This window comes from Cebus imitator, unplaced genomic scaffold (assembly GCF_001604975.1).
Source record: "Cebus imitator isolate Cc_AM_T3 unplaced genomic scaffold, Cebus_imitator-1.0 Scaffold36, whole genome shotgun sequence".
NCBI classification, from domain to species: domain Eukaryota; kingdom Metazoa; phylum Chordata; class Mammalia; order Primates; family Cebidae; genus Cebus; species Cebus imitator.
Window position 1 is genome coordinate 10112422 of NW_016107351.1, and position 23868 is coordinate 10136289.

Consider the following 23868-nt stretch of genomic DNA (forward strand, 5'->3'; position numbering starts at 1 on the left):
ATTTTATGTCAATCATATTAGCTGACCATAAGTTAATGACTATACGATAATGACCACATTACCATTAATAGTGAAGAAAAATTTTGTATTGTCAATACTAACAGGGCTTCCAATGATATGCTGAGATCAAATATAAAAGGGCATTGCTTTCATTTTTAGTAGTGTACCTCTTGGTTTCAGTATGCAAACTTCAATGTGCTGACTTTCAACTTAATGAGGGGCAAGCAAACTTGGGGCACAACCATCTCCACTTCCCACTGCTGTGATAGGTTGCGCTATATTGGTGGTGGCTAGGGATCAGTTTAAAACAATAGGAAATCATTTACTTCATGAGGAGAACAGTAAGTATTTATCAGAGAACCCATTCTAGGAGTTCACCTAGATCCTTTACTATTGGTTTTGCTATGGTCATGTCTTTGTTGCCAGGGAGAGAGGACATTGTTGGTTCTTAGTCTTACTTCAGAGAATGATTTCAGCCAAGTGGCTAATTTAGCCAAAACAGAGAATTTATTGAAGGAAAACAGAGAGCAGAGACTTTAGAGAGGCAGTACACTCTGAAAGACGAGGCACAGCAGGCTGCTGACAGAGTAGGCCAGCAGCAGCCCAAGAGGTCTGTGTTTGGTTTTTATGTCAGTTTTTTTTTTTTTTTTTTTTTTTAAGTTCCTGCCTCTGTTTAAAGTTTCCACCTTCCTTCTTTGTCTAGTTTTCCCACTCCTGCCTTATGTTCCCTCCTTTTCCCCCTTAGTTCCTGCCCAGATTTGTGGAACCCTCCCTATTAGTTTGCGCTCATTTGTGGGCCCCATGTTGGATACGGATTTTACCTAATGGCTGCACTGCTCATTACTGCCACCCCAGGAAGGTTGCATAGCAGTCAAATCTATACTTTTGTGCCTGAGAAATTTTTCTTTTCTCCTTTTTCATCCTTATCAGCATGCATCTAGCTATATTCTGATAAATTAACTGCAGAGTGAGTGATTACTGGAAGTCTCAAGGAGTGTATTTTTCTGCCTATTTCCCACCGTCTCTAGCATATATGTCTTGGGTGGTCTCTGGGGTAAGAGATTTTCTAGACCTCCCTTTTTCTACAGGATCCACCTCCTGTTCATGTCTATCTGCCTATTCTGACATCTTCATCCCACTGACAGGGTTAACATTTTCAAAAGTTTTCTTCTGAGAGAAGACATTTGAAATCAAATTATAGGTCAAACACCATACATAGCAGTCGAATAAATTAAATTATTTCAAGTAAAAAATGGTTGATGAAGATAAAAGTTTGGGAAACAGAACATACTAGTCAAGACAGAAGCAGTCTCCTACTACATGCCACAGCCCTTTTCCATAGAACAAGAGCAAAGCTCAGTCTTCTCAGTGGTCTTATTTTGTCATCACATTTTACAAAACTAACTCTAACTTTGGAAAATAGTAATTCATGTAACTCTGTAGCTTCTGTAAACTTCTATTGTTGTAAATACATATAGCAATGCAATGAAAACGTAGCTGTTGTTCATATGCTTAGGGAGCTTTCATTCACTAAGAAAGCCGGCATGATTTAAATAGTATTCATAGCAATGACATGATTTAGGTAATATTCATAAAAATAGCAGTACCTTACAACTTAAAATACCCCAGTTTCTATTTTAAGTGATTCCTATACCCAAGTCATTTTACCCTCACAGATAAACTTAGTAGGTATTATTATCATCCCCATTCTTCCCAGAGGAAGTGGAGAGGCAGGGCGAGGTGTATGGGGAGCCAAGCTGCCCTCCAGGCCCTGAGTGTGTGAATTCAACCTCAGTTCAGGGCTGAGTGTTCTTCAGAATTCCCACGTGCTTCAGTTTTTCAAAATTCATGCTTCATGAATGCGCTTTACTTCTTCAAAATTGCATTTCTTTTTAACTAAAAGACACTGTAGGAATTTTCATATAAATAAATTCAATTTCATTTTTGCTTTTTATTCAATCACTCAGTTGCCAAAAGTTGAAAATAAAAGGTTTTCATGAATATGATTACATTAATTCTTCAGATTCTTTGCAAGCAATATATTCATGTAGCTTTAAAAAATCCCAAATACTATGTTCTAGGAACTAACATTTGCTATTGTTTGAAACTGCTTCAAAATGATTTTTAAAATAACCTTGAAAAAGGTCAGCTATACCTCTAAGCTTTCACTGACGACTATCATCAGTCAAATGATGAGTTTCAGCAATTTCATATCATAAATCCTCAACAAGAGTGAATAAGAGTAGTGAATTTAGGTAAAAGCCTAAAATTGAAGCAAATAGAAACAGATAAATACCTCTACCTTATTCTCATATAATGAAACTCTTCTTATGTATGAAAAACATTGCTATATTTTGAGAAATGTTAATTCACATTTAAATTTCCAAGAAAAATGCTCTTCTGAATATTTTATAGATCATTAAACAGACTTTACAGAGTATATTTGTACCTATCACAAAATTGAAAATCAATATGCATTACCCACAAAAGTGTACAGTTGATAAACCATACTTAGCTATAGCAGATTTTAAGAGCTCTGACTTCTCTCAAATCCATTACATTAAACGCTTAAACCAACTAATGTCAAAAATGAAGCAACTGCATATCACCCACTTAAAACAACAGAGAAAAAGCACATATCATGTCTACTAAAATCTCTGCAATAAGAAAAATTGATTTTAAATAAATGGATTTTAGTGAATTTGTAAATCTGAATCTTCTTAGGTATGCTAAATGTTTAACTCTGGTTTTCTCATCTATTTAATTTGCATTTATGCATTTAGAGATTATGTTATTCAAGTCGAAAAAAACTGAAAATAATTATTTTTTTCAGTAAATACACTGTAAGGAAACATGGCGTAAGATTGGTACTCTGGTAGAGCTATGCATTAATCCCACTTACTTGGGAGGCTAAAGCATGAAAATTGCTTGAACCTGGGAGGCAGAGTTAACAGTGATCTGAGATTGTCCCACTGCACTCCAGCCTGGGCAACAGAGTAAGACTCCATCTCAAAAAAAAAGAAAAAAAAGAAAGAAAAGAAAAACAAAACATTTCCTTCCTTGATGAATCTTGTGTTTTAGATAACAGAACAGATGTCTGTCAGTGAGTGAAATACGTGTTTTTTGTTTGTTTGTTTTTAGCATACATTGGAAGATAAATTTTTTTGTTGATGTACTTTAGGTTCTGGGGTACATGTGCTATCATGCAGGATTGTCACATAGGTTCACACATGGCAATATGGTTTGCTGCCTCCATTGCCCCATCACCCACATCTGGCATTTCTCCTTATGTTATCCCTCCCCAACCTCCCCACCCCACCCCTCACTGTCCCTCCCTTGCCCCACCACAACAGACCCTAGTGAGTGATGCTCCCCTCCCTGTGTCCATGTGTTCTCATTGTTCAACACCCACCTATGAGTGAGAACATGCAATGTTTGATTTTCTGTTCTTGTGTCAGTTTGCTGAGAATCATGGTTTCTAGATTCATCCATGTCACTACCAAGGACATGAACTTATTGTTTTTATGGCTGCATAGTATTCCATGGTGTATATGTGCCACATATTCCTAAGTATTTTAATGACGTTCTTTAAAGGGTACACTGGGATACAAAGGAGGGACATTATTAAAAAAAATCCCCAGAGCAGAGAAACTTCCATACAAGTCTCTCAAGTTTAATAGAGTGAATCACTCATTCACAGGGCTTCTTTTAAAACTCAGTCCATAAATACAAAATTCCTAACAGTTAAACTGCCTGAAAGTACTCTAAATTGCCATATGTATTTATTAATTCAATTCTGTGTTAGTATCTCTAATTCTTCATCAGTTATTTTTCTATGAACCTCTAGTAATTCTTTAGTCCCTATATTGCATATTGAAAAGGACTTCTTCAATTATTTAATTTATGAAATCTTTACATAGGTTTTCTAATATGACATGGCTTATATTTCTCTATCCGTTGTTGGTTTAATAAATGAAACAGGGTTATTATTAGGGGAAATATAATAAATTCAGGTGCTCTAAACACTGTAGGCTAGAACTCCACTGTAGGCATTCTCCAGAAAATAAATGAAAACACTGTTTAGAATTTAACAATTAGAGTTGTTAATTGTTAAATTCCAAACTCTCTTAACAGAATCATAAAAGTGATAAGAAGGAAATGTATTCCAGGCCAAAGGGACTCATGAGAAAAAGACCAGGGGTATGACATAAGACAAACATGTAGTAAGGCATTCATGTGCAGAATAATGGGCTACAAATCAGGCAGAAGATGTTATATGGGGCTGCGTTGTCTCCCTGTATCAGAAGGTCCATTAAGAGAGCGCAGTCCAAAGTCTACCTAGCATTTTGGAAAATACTGTCAACAAACCAGATTCAGGTGTCTCTGGCTCTAATCCGTCATCACATGGTTTGTTCTACCATCTTCCTCTTGCCTGTTTGTAATGTGTTTTTCTGACTGTGAGAAGCTTAGCTACCATTATTTATAATTCATTTTCTTACATGATAAACTCTACTTTTACATGTAAAGTAACTGCAGAGTTGCACATCTTTACCTCTGTAAGAAACAAATTTAACTCAAAGACTATGGTGTTTATGTACAGTTATTTTAACTTTTACCTTAGTCAATCAAAACTCTGTTTCTCAAGTTATGTAGACCAGTTCCTTTTCTGTCCACATCATTTAGTGATGTCTTACTTTTCTAATGTTATACTTTTCTAATGAACTAGTTCTAATGAACTTTTATAATAAATCTGACTTCTAATGAAGTTGGATTTATGTGTGACAGTCTGCATTCTGTTACTGGACCCTCAAACATCCTGGTTGATATTTTTAATTTGTGTACAGTACGTTACTCTTTGGGGTAGAGTTCTATTGATTTGACAAACGTATATACCACCACAAGATGGCATTAAACAATTACAGCATTCTGAACAATGTCTTGACTGTCTTATTAAAAACAATTCCAATTTCAACTTACTGTCAATCATTGATCTGCTTTCAGTCCTGATATTCAGTTCTGCATTTTCCTGAATGCCATATAAGTGGAATCATGCAAAAGGTATCTTTTGTGTTGGCTTCTTTCACATAAGAAAATTCACTTAAGACTCATCAGTACTGTATTAATCAATTTGTTCCATTTTAGTGCCAAATAGTATATCGTTGTATTTATGTACCAGAAGTTATCCATCCACCTGCTGTAAAGCATGTTGTTTGTTTCCATTTATTGGTGAATATGTACAAAGGTGAATGCATATAAATGTACCCTATAAACATTTCAATCGAGGTTTTTAGGTTAACGAAAATCTTTATTTCACTTAAGTAAATACTTGACTGCTGAACTGTATGGTGAGTGAATGTTTAATTAATAGTAAATCATTATGCCAGATTACTCTCTAAAGTTTGCTTTACTATCCTGCATTCCCATCATCAATGATGACAGCTTGAGTTGTTCTGCATCACAAGCATTTACTATTGTCATTTGCTTTGTGTGTGTTTAATTTTTGTCTTACTAACAGGTGTGCAGTGCTCACCATGGAATACCAAGATCAATTTCTGTTAAACTTTTATTTTTACACAGCTCGAAGTTTACAAACAAATTCACATAGTACAAGAAATTCCAATACTTTACTCAGAGTCCCAAAATGTTTTGAGATATTTTGCTGTATTTGCCTTACTTATCTATATTATATGTATTTCTAGAATAATATATAGTATATTATACACCTCTTTTTGTGAACCATTTAGAGGAAGGTCGAAATATTTAGAATCTTTATCCTTAATTACTGCAGTATGTATTTTCTACAAACAATGTTATTTCTTACATAATCATAGTACAATTACAAAAAAACAACACTAGATAATAATGTATTCTATACATTATAGGTAACAATGTATTGCATACATAAAAATCACTGTGAGCAGGTTTTTAGTATCTGGACTTGGACAGTGTGCACATAATAGTCTAGTAATTTTGCAAAATGCTCTTCAGTTTTGGTTTATCTGATGTCAACTTTTAATTCAAATTCAGGTTTTGTATTTTCTTTGAAAGAAATACATAAATTGGTTATGAGTAACATATAAACAAGGAACAACAAACTGCGGAAGGCCGCAGGAGGCCTCTGAGGAGGAAGGCCTCTCCATGCCTCATGTTCCGGTGCAGGGTGACCTCACTCTGTTACCATAAACATTGTGCTCAAGGACGTAAAACCCCTTCATAGCACTATGACATAGCCAGACTTGCAGGCTCCTTTTAAGGCCCATGTTCCATCAGCTGTATATAGATAATAAGTTAAAGATAACCACATTTTCTTGTTTTGTGAAACTCCCAAACCGCCACTGTTATCAATCCTTTCAATGATACATGAGTTCCGGCCACTGATTTACTTCTGGTTCACTGATTCACACCACCATCACTCCACCCCTACCTTATAAATCAAAGTGAATATAATCAATAAATAGTGTGGATGATCAGAGCTCGGGGCCTTCACTGTCACCTCCAGTGTAATAAAGTGATGCCCCCCTCGTCCCACTTTTAATCTTTCTTTTTCTCATTCCTTTATCGCTACTTAACTCAGGGTACCCATGAGTCATGTAGGGCTGACTCCCTACATTCTGGTGCCCAATGTGGGAGTCATGGGCTCCTACCTTCTGGCACACCAGTGTGTGGGGCTCGTGGATTCCCTACATACTGGCGCTCAATGTGGGCCTGTAGCCCCTTTCTTTTGGCTGATTTCTCCCTTTTGGAACAGGAATGTTTACCCAATGCCTATATCCTCATTTTATCTTAGAAGTAAGTAACTAGCTTTTTTTTTGTTTGTTTTGTTTTGTTTTGTTTTGTTTTTAATTCATTTTACAAGATCTTACATAGAAGGCACTTGCCGGGCGGGCGCGGTGGCTCACGCCTGTAATCCCAGCACTTTGGGAGGCCGAGGCGGATGAATCACGAGGTCAAGAGATTAGACCATACTGGTCAACATGGTGAAACCCCGTCTCTACTAAAAATACGAAAAATTAGCTGGGCATGGTGGCGCATGCCTGTAAGCCCAGCTACTCAGGCGGCTGAGGCAGGAAAATTGCCTCAACCCAGGAGGTGGAGGTTGCGGTGAGCCGAGATCGCGCCATTGAACTCCAGCCTGGGTAACAAGAGCGAAACTCCACCTCAAAAAAAAAAAAAAGAAAAGAAAAAGAAAAAAAGGTGCTTGCCTTGTCTGAGATGAAACTTTGTATTTTAAATTAATAATGAAGTGAATTAATTCCTTGTGAGATTATTGGGAAGGTATGATTGTATTTTTCAATGTGAGAAGGACATGAGATTTGGGAGGGACCAGGGGTAGAACGATATAGTATGGATCTTTGTCCACATCCAAAATTCATGTTGAATGGCAACCCCCAATGTCAAATATGAGCCCTGGTGAAAAGTGTTTGGACAATGAGAGCAGATCCCTCAAGGCTTGTTTTGTCTTTACTGTAGTAAGTGAGTTATGCAACACATTTAAAAGTGTTTGGCACCTCCCCCTGACTCTTCAGATTCTTTGCTCCTGCGTTTGCCATGTAATATGATTGTTCTACCTTCAACTTCTTCCATAATTGTAGGATTTCTGAGGCCTCCTTAGAAGTTAAGTAGGTGCCAGTATCATGCTTTCTCTTAATCATGCATAACCATGAGTCAATTAAACTTTTCTTCTTTATAAATTACCCAGTCTTGGGTATTTCTTTATAGTAATACAAGAAGAGGCTAGCACTAGCTGCTACAATTTCTACTGAAACTATTCCAAAAAATTGAGGAGAAAGGACTCCTTAATATCTCATCTTATGAGGCCAGGATTATTCTCATACCAATATCTGACAGAGAAACAACAAAAAAAGAAAAATTCAGGCCAGTATCTCTGACAAACATAGATTCAAAAATACTTAACAAAGCATTAGTAAACCCAATTTAGTAACACATTGAAGAGCTAATTCGCCACATTTAGGTAGGTCATATTCCTAAAATGCATGGTTTGTTCAACATATGTCAATCAATAAATGGAATTTATCATATAAACAAAACCATAAATAAAACTCACATGATCATCTCAATAGAGACAGAAAAGATTTTCAATAACACTCATCATTCCATGTTTAAAAGCCTCAACACACTAGGCATCGAAGGAACATACTTCAAACTAATAAGATCTATCTATGACAAACCCATAACCAACATCATTCTGAACAGGCAAAAGCTGGAAGCATTCCTTTTGACAACCAGAACACGACAAGGATACTCACACTCAGAATTCATATTGAAGATAGAACTGGAAGTCCTAGCCATAGCAATCAGGCAAGAGAAGGACATAAAAGGCATCTAAATAGGAAGAGAGGAAGTCCTACTATCTGCCTTTGCAGCTGATATAATTGTATATCTAAAAAATCTCAAAGTTCTACTAAAAAACTGCTAGATCTGATAAACAACTTCAGCAAAGTTTCAGGATATAAAATCAATGTATAAAAATCAGTAGTATTTTTATACAACAATGGTATCCACACTGAGAACCAAATCAAGAATGCAACTGTGTTCACAATAGCCACACACACCCACACAAACTAGGAATACAGCTAAACAGAGTTGTGAAAAATCTATACAATAAGAATTACCAAACACTGCTCAAAAATATCAGAAATGACACACACAAATGGAAAAACGTTCCATGCTCATGAATCAGAAGAATCATTATTGTTAAAACGACCATAGTGACAAGAGCAATTTACAGATTCCAATGCTCTTTCTGTCAAAATAGCAATGACATTTTTCACAGTATTGCTTTGGCTACCCAGGCTCCTTTTGGTTCCATATAAATTATTAAAAATTTACATGTTGAACCAACCATAAATCCAGGAATACAGGCTACTTAAATGTGGCAGATTAGCTCTTTGATGTGCTACTAAATTGGGTTTGCTAATACTTTGCTATTTTTGAATCTATATTTGTCAGAGATATGGGCCTGAATTTTTCTTTGTTGTTTCTATGATGAATTATTAATAGTTTATATGGAACCAAAAAAAGATCCTGGATAGCCAAAGCAATCTTTAGCACAAAGAATAAAGCCAGAGGCATCACTATATCAGAAGCTGAACCATACAACAAGGCTACATTAACCAAAGCAGCATGGCACTGGTACAATAACATACACAGACCAACGGAAAAGAATAGAGAAACCAGAAATAGAGCTGCACACCTACAACTATCTCATCTTCAACAAAGTAAAGAAAAAGAAGTAATGAACAAAGGAGTCCCTATTCAAAAAATGGTGCTAAGGTAAGTGACGAGCTATATGCAGAAGATTTAAACTTGACCCCTTTCCTTTCACCACATACAAAAATCAACTCAAGATGTACTAAACACATAAATGTATTACATAAAACTATGAAAACCCTAGGAAAAAAACATAGGAACTACTATTCTAAAAATAGGCCCTGGAAAATATTTTTATGATGATGCCAAAAGCAACTGCAACCAAACCAAACATTGACAAATGACATCTAATTAAAGAGGAAACTATCAATGAAATAAACAGATATCCTAAAAAATGGGAGTAAATACTTGCAAATTATGCACCTGACAAATGTCTAATATCTAGAATCTTAAAGAAACTTAAATGAATTAGCAAGTAAGAAACAAATAACCCCACTGAAAAATGGGCAAAAGACATGAATATTTTTCAAAAGAAGACATACACATGACCAAGTCTATAAAAGAAGTTCGACATCACTATTCATTATATAAATGCAAATCAAAACCACAATGAGTTACTATTTCATATCAGTCACCATAGCTCTCATTAAAAGTACAAATAACAGATGATGGTAAGGTTGTTGAGAAACGGAAGCATTTATACATAGCTGGTGGGAATATAAGTTAGGCCAGCCACAGTTGAAAGCAGTTTGGAGATTTCTCAAAAAATTTAAAACAGAATTACCATATAACCTAACAATCTCACTACTAGGTATATACTCAAAGGAATATAAATTGTTCTGCCATAAAGATGCATGCATATGTATGTTCATTGCAGCACCATTCCCAATAGGAAAGTCATGGAATCAATCTAAATGCCCATCAACAGGGCGCTGAATAAAGAAAATGCAACACATATATACCATGGAATATCATGCTGCCATAATAAAGAATGAGATCATATCCCTTGTAGCAATATGAATGGAGCTGGAGGCCATTATCCTAATGGAATTAATGTAAGAACACAAAACCAAATACTGAACATTCTTACTTATAAGTGGGAGCTAAGCATTGAGTACACACAGATGCAAATAAGGGAATAATAGATACCAGGACCTACTTGAAGGTCAAGGGTGGGAGGTGGGCAAGCATCAAAAAACTACCTGTCAGGTACTAAGCTTATTGCCTCAGGGATGAAATCATCTGTACACCAAACCTCCATGACAAACAATTTTCCCATATTATATACCTGCATATATACCTCCTGAATCTAAAAACTGGAAAGAGAAAAGACCTTTATAATAATTTACATTCACTTAATAAAAAGTAAATATATTTTCTCTTTATGATTTTCTTAATGTATGTCTTTTCTTTAGCTTACTTTAAGAATATATATACCTATAACATACAAGATACACATGTGTTAATCAACTGTTAATGTTATGGGCAAGTCTCTCAGTCAAGTGTCTGTTATTAGTAGTTAAGATTTGGCCCGGCGCGGTGGCTCACGCCTGTAATCCCAGCACTTTGGGAGGCTGAAGCAGGTGGATCACGAGGTCAAGAGATCGAGACCATCCTGGTCAACATGGTAAAACCCCGTATCTACTAAAAATACAAAAAATTAGCTGGGCATGGTGGTACGTGCCTGTAATCCCAGCTACTCAGGAGGCTGAGGCAGGAGAATTGCCTGAACCCAGGAGGCGGAGGTTACGGTGAGCCGAGATCACGCCATTGCACTCCAGCCTGGGTAACATGAGCGAAACTCCGTCTCAAAAAAAAAAAAAAAAAAGATTTAAGGAGTCAAATTTATAAATTTTTGACTGTGCAGTTTCATCAGCCTTAACTCCCACATTGTTCAAGGGTCAACTCTATACAATCTTATCCAATCATCCAAAGTCTTAGGTATAGTCTATTATTGTATGTAAATATATCCATATATATACTTTTAATGTTTATATGCCTGTTAATTAAAAAACCTGAGTTTATACTCACATCTCTAATTTATAAACAATACCTCAGTGTGCCTTTAAATTCTCCCTTCCATATCAATAACTCCCTCTCCAACAGTGAGAAACCTAGCTTCCATTATTTTCAACTGTATCTACAAATTTGCTCAAGGTAAGAATGCATGGCAAAAGGATTTAGAATTGCTAACCAAAACCAATGTAGACAGCAAAACCAATAAAAAACAATTTATGATCCCATTCTTTGCTAAAATGTACATAAAAGTGCATAATCCTAAACATATGTACATTAGATGGGTTTTTAAAATGTACTTTTAAAACTCAAATATTTTAAGGATGAATTTTCATAAACAAAAAATTCCTTCTGTTCCCAATCAAACGTGTTCCTTGAAGTAACAACTTTTCTAATGTTGTTTCTTATTTTTGAAATAATAAATGAAATCTTACAGTAGATGCCTTTTCTTCTGTCTATCTTCTTTAGGTCAGCATAACGTCTGAGAGAGTCTTATGTCAGTCATTTGATTCTTCCTTCACTAATAGTCCATTGTTCATACATATCACTAGGTGCTGGGTGCTTATTAGGTATTTATTATATGTAGAGACCGATGATCATCTAGAATTAGTGTCTTTGTGTATGATGTAAGGTAAAAGTTAATGTCACTTTTCCCATATGAGTATCTACTAGTTACACTATCATTTTTGAAAAGAATTATTTTCTTATTGAATTGTGTTGGACACTTTGTTGAAAATAAATTAATTGTGTGTGGTTCTAATTCTGAATTTTTTCATTTTAATTGATCAAACTGTCTATTTTTCAAATAATACACTTTCTTGATATTAAATTGTGAAATCAGATGGTATAATTTCTCCAAAATTTTATTGTATTTAATAGATTTCTTGACCATTGCATATTTATGCATTTCTATATTTTAAAACACATATCAATTTAAAAAGCACTACTTGCATTAGAAGAGGGATTATATTGAATCCTTGAATTATTTTAACCATATTCATTCTTCCAGTATATCATGCACTTATGTTATTCCATTCTTATATGCATTTACTTTTTCTTAGCAATGATTTGTAGTTTTCTGCACATTATCCTCTTTTCAAAAATATTAACCATAATTATTTCCTGCTTTTGCAGTTTTTCTGAAGAGTTTTTAGGAAATTTAATTTATAATCTAACTCTTATGTTATGATGGAGGACAACTTTTGGTGTCTTAGAACAAAAGGGTGTCTTGCATGTAAGTGGAATAATCACACTAGAAAGCAGAGTGTAGTGAAAAATAAATGGACAAAAAAGCAAACAAATTAAATAGGTATTATCCCGTCTTTGAATCTGGATGGACTCCGAAATGTTGGCATGATAGAATCTTGCAAAAGTGTTACTCTGCCAATTTTGGACTATGGAGCTTAACAGAGTTGCACTTTTTGATTCCCTCCTCTTGAAATAGTTGCTCCTTATCAGGTTTTCAACTTCACCATTAATGACACTTTTATCAGGTAATATTTAGTTGTATGAGACTTTGTTATTCATTCTAAGATGTACACAGAATCCTTGACCTCTACTTTGTATTTGTGAGGCTGCACTACAAAATAGATGATGAAAACAACAAAAATTTATTGTCTCACAGTTACAAAAGGTAGATGTCTAAAATTAAGGTCTTCGCAAAATTGATTCCTTCTAAGAATTGTGAGAGAGAATCTCTTCCATGTTTCTCCCATGTTTCCCAGAGCTTTGTTGATAGTGTCTGTGATTCAATGGCTTGCGGAAGCATCACCCCAATGGTCTCCTTGTGTGTCTGTGCCTACATTTTCCTTTTCGATAAGGTTATCAGTCATACTAGATTAGAAACCTATCCTACTCAAGCATGACTTCACCTTAATATATTTGAGATGACTTTATTTGCAAATAACATTACACTGTGATATGAGCCCACTGAGGGTTAGAACTTTAAAATGTGAATTTTTTGAGGAAAAAATTCAGCACATATCATATTCACTTGATGCCTCTTTTATTCCTCCAGTCCCGACAACCCAGTATGTCTCTAGGATTTGCCAAATGTCTCCTGGAAACACAAGGTCATTCCTTGCTTAGAACCATGGCTCTAAAAACATTTTATTATCCTTAGTTTGCCATGTTGTAAGGAAGCCTAATCTACTCATATGGAAAACTACATGGACACAAGAGTGTTCAACCCATCCCAGCTGATCAAGAGGGATGATAAGCGGTCATTTTTAGATATTGTGTACCACAGCTCAGTCTCTGGCTTTTGTAATTGACATGCCCAATAAGACAATTATACTCTTTTCTACCTAAATGTCTTATCACATTGGAATTCACTTAAAATCTAGAAGAGCATTATTTAACTCCAGGTGTAGATTGTAGATGAGGCTACTTTACCACAGTTTCTCTGTTTTTGCTTTTGGGCACAGTTTTTCTTGATTCAGAAACTTACAAATTTAAGACAAGTTACCTGCCCATCCATATTCTCAATGTACAAAGTTAAAGAGAGACAGAAATACTATAATAGACAAACATTTTGGGGGGAAAAAAAAGAAGAAGAAGAAAGGTACATAGCAGAGACCAGTCCAGAGTTCTGTGACCTTCCTCGGCAAGCCGTTAAGTAATGGCTGGTGTTGCGGGTGAGTAATTTTCTTAGCCAGCTTCCTGTCAGACACACAAATCTCTCTGAATTAACTCTTCTCTACTTTGAGATGAGCGTTAAGATATGTCCTTAGGATTTAAAAATATTTTTATCTACATGAGGGGTCTACATTCCTCTGCCTTAAATAATTCTGGTCTTAACAATGGGTTTAAAAACCATGCACCCTCGATCTTGACCTGAACCCTACTTTTGCTGGTTATGTCCTGGATTCAATAATGGCTCTGAGTCTATTTTGAAAATGTTTTACCAGCTGGAAGTCTGAAAATAAGAATCTTATTTATTTTCTAACACAGTACTCCTGTGTTAAAAATATTTTTTCTAAATTTTGGTTAAAAACAGTCTCATCGTTAACTCATCTCTTCTTTCCTGTTTTATCACAGGCCAGTAAATGAAGCTATTTGGTAACTTCCACATTTTGTCCTGAAATCTTAGCCTGGTCAATAAGGTCATGCTGTATATTTGCTATCTTTCAGACTGGCACAAGCCATAATGGTCTCAGTATTTGGTCAATATATAATATGCTTTACATTTCTCCAACTGTAGTACACATTTCCTCACTGATCTTGTAGACATCATTAAAATTTTCTCACTGTTCTTGCAACCTTTTTCCAAAATACTCCCAATGTCACAAAACTGTGTTTTATTTATGATAGCATCTAACTTCTAGGTACTAATTTTTGTTTTAAATATCTTTATCTGTATAACTGACTTAGAGTCTTAAAATAACAAATTAAAACCTATTATTATTCCCCAGGAATCTGCATAATGAATGCATGGTTCTGCTGCCTCATATTTTGTTGACTGGAGTTACTGATGAACAGATCCTTTCAGTATTATGATAATCATTTTTACTTCTCATCTGGAATCTATTTGTTCTAATATGAACAGAGATCATCACATTTTTATGCTTTTTGAACAGTTTTTCTTACAACTTATCTATGTCTTTATATATTTCTTTTAAGTTGAACCTCGACTTTTTTTTTTAATCCAGATGAACAATCTGTACCTCAGTTAGAATTTTTGTCTACTTCATTGACATTTAATGTATTTACTTTGATCATATAATGTATGCCCACATTTGCTTTTGTTTTAATTTGGCCTATTATTTTTTGTTGTAATTTTCTTGCTTTCATTTTATTTCTATTTTTGGTTAAATATTTTTGTAATTTCATTGTTATAGCCATCCCTTTTTACATTATTTTTTACTTGTTGCTCTTTGGAATGCCACTTGCATAATCCATTTAATTTGCAATATCTAAGAATTTTACACCACTATGTTTCCATTTAACCCATTTGCTATATTATTGTCCTATTTTTATGCTTATGTCATTCATAAATTCACAATTCAGCATTATAAAATTTGTCTTAAACAGTTACATGTGTTTTAAAAAATTAAGAGATAAAAGTTTTGTATATTCTAGTGTAGCTACCTACATTTTTTCATTTTCAAAGACTTCATGTCTTTCTATAAAGTTTCCACTTGGTGCTATTTCCCTTTTGGGCTGAAGAACTTCAAGATTTTATTTAGCTTAATATGTATTTTGTTAAAATTATTTTAAATGTATTTATGAGATACTTTAAAACTACATATTTGGCTGATACTATAATTTATTTCTGTTGAGAAGCACTGGCTTCAACTATGATTACATAAATTACCTGAATGTGTAGTAAATTAACTGAAAGTCTTGTTAAAATTCAATTTCTGATTTTATAGGAATGGGATGGCCTGGTGATATCTTTTGATTTTATTCATTTTTAAAATTACTCTGACTTTTATACACTGCTGGTGGAAGTGCAAATTAGTTCAACCACTGAAGAAGACAGTGTGGCAATTCCTCAAGGACCTAGAAATAGAAATTCCATTTGACCCAGCAATATCATTACTGAGTATATATCAAAAGGATTATAAATTGTTCTGTTATAAGGACCATGCACACGAATATTCATTGCAGCACTGTTTACAATAGCAAAGACTTGGAGTCAACCCAAATTGCCCATCGATGATAGACTGGACAGGGAAAATGTGGCACATATACCCCATGGAATACTATGCAGCTGTAAAAAACGATGAGTTCGTGTCCTTTGTAGGGACATGGATGAAACTGGAAACCATCATTCTCAGCAAACTGACACTAGAACAGAAAATGAACACTGCATGTTCTCACTCATAGATGGGTATTGAACAATGAGAAGAAATGGACACAAGGAGGGGAGCATAGCACACTGGGGGCTGTGAGGGGAGTCCTAAGGGAGGGACAGTGGGGGGTGGGGAGTTGGGGCGAGACAACATGGGGAGAAATGCCAGAAATAGGCGATAGGGAGGAAGGCAGCAAACCACACGGCCATGTGTGTAGCTATGCAACAATCTTGCATGTTCTTTACATGTACCCCCCAAACCTAAAAATGCAATAAAAAAAATTTTTTTAAAGCCCCACCCATAGCAACTGGCCAGCTTTTCAGGAATCTAATATTACATAATAAAATTGTTAAGATTTGAAAAAAAAAAAAAAAAGAAATGCTGTTATGCAAATACTAGATATAGCAGTCATTGGAAACGGATTGACACATCACTCTAAGAATGGTTATACTGGATACAGAATATTAGAACTTTTCAAGTAGACTCCAGTGTGTTTCCAAATGAAGTCCCATCTGAGTGCTACTGTCCCCAAGGTACATTTTTATTTCAAGCTGTATTCCTTGACCTGAATAATATATTTTGTACCCATTTAATAGTATATAATAGCATATTAAAGAACTTTTCAAAAGATGAAACAGATTTAAGTTGCTTTCGATTATTTTTATTACTAAAAATTAACTGTTTATGGGCCAGGGAAGTCACTGTGTTTTATATTTTGTGTTTGGTTATTACCATGGGAAAAATGGCTTTTCTTGTAGAAGACACCTTAATAAAGTTATATATTGCTGTGATTAAAACCATGGGCCGTGAGTCAGACACATCCAGGGCCAAGCCTACTGTCTGTAGCCAGTCTCTTTTCTTTCCAAGCCTTAGCTGGTTTGTCCTTTTACCAAAAGGAGATAGACATTTCTACCACACAAAATTGCTGGGAGGATTACATGTGATAAATAGGTTAATAGAGCATTTGGCTTACGGTGAATGGTCAATGAACGGCTGCTGTTCTTGTTTTTATTTAATTTTCCCACTGTAGTTCTTGTAAATAAACAAAATATCTTTTAAAGAGTAAAAAAAATTACTGTGATTTTAAATTATTCAATTATAATTGTATACATTATGGGGTACAATGTGATGTTTTGCTATATATACACAAAGTTCAATTATTAAACTGAGCTAATTAATATATTACTTCATTTATCTATCACTTTTATGGGGATAAATTTGATATTCTTGCTTATTTTGAAATATATACATGTAGTAACTGTTTAAAGCCAATTTTATAATGGTGAATTGTGGCACTTATAAGTTACATAAGTGTAATAAATATGACAATAGTAGAGCAAAGGAGGTAAACAGAACTCTACTGATGTAACTTTTTATATTTATGTATAATAGTAAGACGAACTCTAAATGGATTATGTTAATGGCAATCTAAAGTACTTTATTGACTGTAGTTACACTACTATGCAGCAGGCTTCAAATCTTATGCCTCTTTGAAGCTTTGTACCCTTTTATCAACAATTCCTAATTCCCTCCTATGCCCCTCCTTTAGTCTGTAGTAAGCATTATTCTACTGTGTGCTACTATGAGTTTAACTTCTTTACATTTCACATGTAAGTGAGATCATTTGGTACTTTTTTTTCTGTGCCTGGATTATTTTATTTAACATAATGTTCTCTCTATATGTTAATCAAAGTTGTCACAGTAGTCCTTTCTTTTTAAAATGTATTTCATTATGCACATATATGACCGTTTCTTAGGTTGATTCGATATCTTGACTATTGTGAATAATGTTGCAATCATGTGGGCATGCAAATACACCCTCAACATACAGATTTCATACCCTTTGGATATAAATCCAGAAATGAAATTGTTTATATGGTAGCTCTATTTTTAGTTTTTCGAGGAATCTCCATATAACATTTTTCATAATAGTTTTACTAATTTATAGTCCCACAATGTGTAAGTTCCTTTTTTCCTACATCCTCACCAACACTTACTATTTTTCACCTTTTGATAATAATAAAAGCCATGCTAAGGGGAGTCAAGTGATATTTCATTGTAGTTTTTATAATATTTGTATTTCCCTCATGCTTAGTGATGCTGAGCATTTTTAAATGTATCTGTTTGCTATTTTTATGTCTGCTTTTGAGAAATGTCTGTTCAGGTCCTTTGCCCATTTTTCAACCAGATTGTGTGTTTTCTTTTATAGATGTGTTTTTAGACATTAATTTCTTATGTGTGGTTTGAAAATAATATTTTCCTTTTGGTGGGTTGTCTTCATTTTCTTGTTTGCTTTGCTGTGCAGAGGCTTTTTACCTTGATTTCATCCCGTCTAATTTTGCCTTTGTTGCCCGTGCTTTTGGAGTCATACACAAAGTATCCTTGCCAAATCCAATCTTGGAGATGTTTTTCTTCTAGCAGTATTACTACAGTAAAAATATTCTGAGGATGAGGTCTCTCTAGTAGTAATTATATTCTTGACATTGTACTGATATGTTGCATTGTCTCTGGATTTTGTTTTCTTCCTTCAAGTAATGATCTTATTTATTATAAAAAGATGTTAACACAGTTGAACTCAAATGCCAAATTCCATCTCACTGTGTTTGGAAGCAACCACAGCCATTCAACTCTTCATACTTTCAGTGGTTGCTTTCACTGGGAAAGCTGAAATTCCATACATGTGTGTCGTTCAGCCATTAACAAAGGACTTGGGCAATTTATATTTTGGTATTCTTCCTTATGTGGTGTCCTTCTTTTCTTGAATTCCCCAACCCCTTCACTTTTCTACCACTCTGGGAGCTTCAAATTGTCCTGTGACTCTTCATACACTTAAAATTGCAGCTTTCTCCTATTGTTTTCACTGCCCATACAGATCAGACTGAAGGTAACCTTCAGTTGAAAAGCAATAGAAATACACATTTTACCCAGAAGAGTTTCTTTCTTTCAAAGCTTGACTTCTATTTAATTTCTGTCTGCTCTGGTAACTCTTTCATGCCTTAAAATAGTTGTTTTTATAATTTGTTTGGAGGCTCAATTTGTCATCGGAAGAATGGTTTGTCTGAAGTTATTCCACCATTGCCAGAGCCTCCAGGATTACTGTTTTCTTTTTCGTATGTGTGCTCTCCCAAGTCCACAATATTTTAGATTTCTGAACACTTTGATTTTTGCCAAAATACAATTTTCACAGTGCAACATTTTCTAAATCATTTATTTCCATTTAACTCTGTGCTTCTCACATGAATAAATCTCCCACTGTGATAGTCTTCCAAAACCTTACCTTTATATCCAGCTTTAGTATGAATGCTTGTGACAGTCCGCAGCCCCAGATTTATATGCTGAAACCTGAATTCCAATATGAAGATTTTGGAGATGGAGTCTTTGGGGCATGATGACATTCTGAGAGAGAAAACCTCATGAATGAATTTCTGAAGTTTATAAGAAATTTGAGTCCTTATAAAAGATATTACAGTCCTTATAGAGGAGATTCTTCATCCCTCTGCCATGTGAGATTACAGTGAGAAGGTAACCATCTATGAGGAAGTGAGCTTCTACTAGACACTGAAAGTTTGGTACCTTGATGCTTGACTTTGCAGCCTCCAGAACAATGACAAATAATATGTCTTTGTTGTTTATAAGCCACTTAGAATATGGTAGATTTGTTATAGCACCCCAAACTAACTTATCCTTTTTTTATTATAAACTTTCCTTAATATCATTTATTGAATATACTTTTACCTTATTGCTTCATTAAAACACCTTCATTATGGTTGCATTGTATTCCTTTTGTTCCTCTTAAGCAAGAGTTTTTTCTATGCCAATACAATTTCAGACTCAAGAGATGAGATTATATTCTCCTTGTTACTCACTGACACAAAGAACCTATTATTTTCTCGGTATTGCCTCAATTCTGGACTACTCTAACTTTTTAATTCTATGTGACTCCTCTTAAGCTACTGAGCACTGACAGAGAAAAATCACACAAGTATGAAGACTGATGTCAAGAAATACGAGAACTGGAATTGAATAGTGCATAGATTTTTATAACGGAAGACTCTTTCAGAGAAAAGAAAGAACTCCAGTAGAATCAACACTGATACAGTAAGAAATTTATTTGCTCAAGTAGAAACCAAGAGAGTAGAAGTACTTTTGACTCAGGTCATTAGGGACTAGAACTTTGCCATATCTGTTTGTCTTTTTATGGTTTTATTATTGTGATGATTCTATCCTTCTATGAACTTTTCTTTTCCTTCCAACTTGAGGACTTCTTTTTGCCATTAATTGTAAATTCTTGTTTCATATTGTCAACGTCAAACTCACAAATTCATGTTGAATTCTCAGTGTTGGGGAGGGAACTGGTGAAAGGTGTTTTATCATGGGGGAAGATGCCCCATAACTGGCTTGGGCCATCCCCTTTGTGATGTGAGCTCTCACTTTGAGTTCATGGGAGATCTGATCATTTAAAAGTATGTGGCACCTTCCCCCTACCCTCCTGTTGCCAAGCAATGTGAAGTTGCTCTTCCTTCCCCTTCACCTTCTGCCATGATTATAAGTTTTCCGAGGTTTCTGCAGCCACGCCTCCTGTACAGTCTGCAGAACTAGGAATCAATTAATTCTCTTTTCTTTATAAACTACCCAGTCTCAAATAGTTCTTTAAAATATTGTGAGAATTAACTAATATACTCTCCTTCGATCATAAACTGTTATTTTTTCTGGTCACTGACAGAATATAATCATACCTCCAAATTCCAGAGAACAGGGATTCTATCAAATAACTCCCTCAAATTTCTAGCAGTAAAACCTCTAGTCTTACCTATATCTCCATCCATCCTTTGTATTTGGTTACTTTATTCCAAAGAACAACAGATCCATCCCCTCTTGATCTTGACAAAGTCCTATTTATTAATTTTTCCATTTCTGGATCCCGTTTTTGCTTCAAGTCTAATAATTATGTGAGTAGCTGTAAGATTTTCTCTTATGTTTTGTTCTAAACGATTTATGATTTTATGTTTTACATTTAAATCTATGATCCATTTATATTTAAGATGGCATTTAAATTTAATGTTAACACCAGATTTGTAAATTATCATCATACTACATCCCATTGCCCTTTCTGTTAATTATCTTCTGTACTTCCTGAAGATTTAGTCTCTACTTCTGTTCTAACATCATCTTATGCATACATTAAGATGACTAAGTGTGATTGGATCCTGGCAGCCATGAGATGATGCAATTGAACTAGCAGTGTGTGGGGAATTTAAAAAGAGACTACTTAGAACTTGCCGCAAGGCGTATGGAAACCATGAGAAATAGAATGGGGTCTTTTCTGCCACCCAAGGACTGAGTGGGGGAGCTGCTACTAGAACCTAAGACAGAGGAGCTGTGTGGAGATCACTGCAATAGGGAAGATGAGCTGATCAGTGGAGGAGCCCAGCCAGCTTGTGGCAAACCACAGAGGGAGATGAGGTAATAAACATATTTGTGTCTGTCTCTTCCTTTCCTCTTATTTCATATTAGGGCTCCCATTTTCCAAACTCAAAAGAAAGCATGAAAAATATAGGTCACGCAGTGTAACTTCTTGGACATTGACTAGGTCTGAAAGGATTAATGGAAGATAGCCATATGCCCCTTAAACCCCATAACATTTTGACGAATCAAATCTTGCCTGTGTCTCACTCCTCCTATTTAGCTTCATTTGTCCTTTTCACTTTCCTGCCAAATATTTTCAAGGAGGAATCTAGCATTACTATCTCCACTTTTCCACTGCATTTGTCCAGTCCCACATACATCATCATTAATGACTGGACTCCACATAAGCTCTTCTTGTGAAGACTACCAAGGCCTCTTTAGTTCTAGTTTTCTGGACCACTTTCACACCAAATCATACTGGACTGTCCAACCCTATTTAGAAGTTGCTTACCACTTCTTCCTAATTGGAACTCTCCCATCTTTTGTGTTCACCTTTGGCTTCTCATTGTGTGTTCCTTTCCGCATCCAGCCATTATACTTTAGTGTTTTTTAGTAACCAATCCTGTGAAAAAACTTGACCATTCCATATATATTTCTTTTTAACTGATGCTTTATAAAACTATAGCCCTTTCATAACTTTCTCCTATGCCTCAGATGCACATACTAGGATTAAAGGAAACCTTGTTTAATAATTTACAATCTGAGAGATTCAGTATGCTTGAAGCTCTGCTGATCTCCCTCTTCATTAAATGTGCTTCTTCCACTCCTGTTGCCCTGGATTAATAATCCACTTATCCAACCTAGGAATCTGAACATAATTTTCTTTTTTCTTGCTTTACACATCTGAACACCACAACATTCTAACCTATTTGGTCTGTTACCTAAATATCTTCTGAAATTATCCAACTCTCTAGCTCGAGCCCTGTTTCTGTATCTCTACACTAAACCACAGCTTGATTACTCAAGCGATTAATTTTTTCTCTCTTTCCAGCATGCCATAAATAGATTTAAGGTGCCTTGTCTCAAAAAGTAACCATGTGAGATGACAGCTATGTTAGCCTGCTTCACTAAAGTAAACATTTTACTATCAATATGCATCCCATAAATCATGCTGTAAATCTCAAATACACACTAGAAAATTTATTCAAAAGAAGAAAAAAGAAAAAATCAAATTCTACTTTATAATTTACAATAATCTCCCCAAATTTACATTTGATTATTTTTTCCCCAGATTAATAACTTCCCATTGCCCCTAGTGTTCCTTAGGTGACAGCTCTGGTTTGAATTCTGCTTAATACCCCAGCTTCAGGCTCTCAGAGTAATTTTAGCTGAACTGAATGTCTCTGAGGTCTTTGAATTCCCACAATATCTGTTGCCTCTGCTCCCTATTTTATTTTAAATTTATTCCTGGAACATGTATGATACTAGGATATGCATGACAGTTTAGAACTTATCAACATATACTTCTTTCAGTTTGAAGGGAAAAGGCTATTTTTCACATGCTGAGAAATAGGCAGTTGACATATTTGAACAGATTTGAACAACCTGAAAAGCATATATAGTGAAAAAGTTTGAAAGTTGAGGACAGAATGCTGAATAATATCACAATTTAAGGGTGAGCACTGTCCTGGAAATTAAGAAAGGTACACATTTAGAAAACAATAGCAGTGCTATTACTTTCCAATTTTGCAAAGCTTTCAGATTATTATGAATTCATTGCAAACAATCCTTCTCTGTGATTTTTTTAACTTGAATATAATTGTGTCTCATTGTTAGAGTGTCAGAAGTATATTTTCTCCATTTGGTAATACAAACAAAAAATTATTAGTATAAAATATAGGGTATAGTTAAGATTTCTCTACATTTGCCAGACCTGTCATCATCCTGTTGCACATAATAGGTAACTAAGCTTGGATGGGTTGCAAATTAACTTGCTGACAAAACAATATAATACATTTATATTTATAATCAATTACAGTATTTTTTCACTTTATATGCAATTTTTACAGAAAATATAGTCAAATATAAGTACCCACCGAAATGGAGCAGTCAATAAGTTATAAACAAAGAAGGGATTAATATGTCTCATTCATTAACAGAAAATGCAATTAAAATAATGAATTGAATAAATGTTTGGCCATGATATTAAAGAGCTTGTAATCTAAAATTAAAAAAAGATAAAGGAATAAAAGAAGCAAAAAAATATTTTGTTTTAAATGGTAAATAGAAATATTCATCTGCTCATTCAGTTTCTGTATACACTTGCTGTCAAAATAGCCTTAGCATGTTAGCACTTACATTGAACTAAAGGTAATGATTTAATCACCATTAAGGAGAGCACAATACTGCTAATAAAAAACAGTGTTTACTCCCTATTTACTGTTTACTTGCTAGACAGACAAACGAAAGACAAAATTAA

At 34.8% G+C, this 23868-nt stretch overlaps 1 protein-coding gene across 1 annotated transcript in view; it reads right to left on the minus strand.

Annotated features, from left to right (window-relative positions):
• LOC108301579 (eyes shut homolog) overlaps nucleotides 1-23868 on the minus strand; it is a 1388593-nt gene that overhangs the window by 1309319 nt on the left and 55406 nt on the right. The gene's annotated exons all lie outside the window — the stretch shown is intronic.